This window comes from Pleuronectes platessa, chromosome 13, assembly GCF_947347685.1.
Source record: "Pleuronectes platessa chromosome 13, fPlePla1.1, whole genome shotgun sequence".
Classification (NCBI taxonomy): domain Eukaryota; kingdom Metazoa; phylum Chordata; class Actinopteri; order Pleuronectiformes; family Pleuronectidae; genus Pleuronectes; species Pleuronectes platessa.
In genome coordinates, this window is record NC_070638.1 from 12,321,323 (window position 1) to 12,323,262 (window position 1,940).

Here is a 1,940-nt window from a genome sequence, read left to right on the forward strand (position 1 = left end):
TCCTCTCCACTTACCGTCTCCACCACTACCACCAACACCACCATCATAAGGCTGGGAATTGCAGCTGCTGTCAGCTGCAGAGGGCCTCCAGGCTGATCTCTCCCTCTCTGGAATGCACTGTGCCATAATGAGCACCGCTCCCAGCAACACGTCCTTCCGCCATCTTGTTCCCGAGAGTCCCGCTCTGCTCTCCTGTGGCGCTGCGCAGGTGAACAGCACATGCAAGTTGATATATGGCCTGGGAAAATTATAATTCATCATGTGCAAGTCATTTGAAAATATCTTTCCTTTTTTTTAAATTAGGGGAATGAAAATGATTTTTGCACTCATCAAAGGCCGTGAATAAATCTTGGTATTAAAGAAGTATGAATAGCTTTTCAGGAGAGAAAATCTGTTCTTATTAATTCTTTGGTTCGCCGGCGCAGGCACGACATCTGCAGAGGTTTCACTAACTGACAGGAGTCCTGTGGGAGGCGAGGTCTGTATATCAAAGGTTGCATGCAGCTGTGCTTGGCCTGTGTGCTTATGTTGACTCATGACCTCTGAACTGAAGTCATTACTTCCACCTGTCAGTCAGCAGAGGCCTGGTCACTGGGGGGGATCTGTGACAGCTGAAGGGTGAATGAGACATGCCTTGCACCCCAAATCCTACACCCCGTACTCCCCTGCGGTCACAATAATCATAACTCAAGGGCTGACCTCTGGCATGTCACTCATTACACCAGGGAGATGTGGGCTTCTAAAGCGCACAATAAGGGAGAGTATATCCTGCAGGAAACACTGCAGAGGTGGTTGTGGTTGCTATCATTATGAAAACCTCTCTTAGTCTGAACATTGGTATTTCAAGCTACATCCAGGGTTCTCGAACGAAAATGATCTCTGTCCACAGAAGCAACTTGGCTCTGTATCAGCTCTAATCCCAGTCCATATAAGCACCTGATAACGCACATCATGGGACCACCTACGTACACAGCAGATGAGTTTGCTTGTGTTAACGTGAAGGCATGTGGATACTGGTTTACACAGGTATTGCTCACATCATATCCTACGCATGTCGGCAGCTGTTTCATTGTAAAATGCTGAGTTTAAATGTGCACCAGCTGTTAGCAAATACTGAATTATCAGCAACACTTAAAATAACTAATATGAGTTGCGTTCGACACTGGTGGCCGAGGCACATGCCAGTTGTTTTCTACCGGAAAGGAGCCTGGATCAGTGAAAGTCACGTTCTGATGAAAAAGAACCAATCAGCAAGCGATCGTGATTGTCTAAGTCATTGTTCTCAAACATTCCTATTGCTTCCCGTACAGACTAACAAGTTGCCCTTATGCTAACTATAGACTGACTTTTTTTCTGAATCGAAAACCTTGTTTTGTAAATGACAGCACACTTCTAATATCATCAAAAGTCGAACGGACATTTTTAAAGCACAAATAATGAGGCCAGTGAAGATGTAGATCTCTAGCAGTCACACATGTGGAGAAATCAAATTATTTGATGCATCGCTAATCGTTTTATCATTGAATCGTAGCCCTCTGAATCAGAATCGAATCGTGAGGGGCCTAGAGAGCCTAGTGCCGACTGAATCTTTACTCCCCTGTTTGAATTGGATTAGTTTGCTTTTTATATTGACAAGAGTACTGCTTCTAATGCCGACATGTAGAGTGGGTGGCCAGGATTAGGTTAGAGTTTGGTCTAGACTACAGTAAAGAAGAGGTTTACTATTACAATAAAAGGGCACCGAAACACACGCAGCACAATCCAGGACTCATAAATTATAAGAGGCTGCATTGTTCGGCAGAGGAGAGACCTGCCCTCAGATACAGTCAGAATGGAACACTTTAATCTCATGCATTTGCCGAGCTCTATATTACCAGGATCATTTGCTGAACATGACACAGTGGCTGTCGACTGACTTGACAGTTTTCTCAGACCTGGAC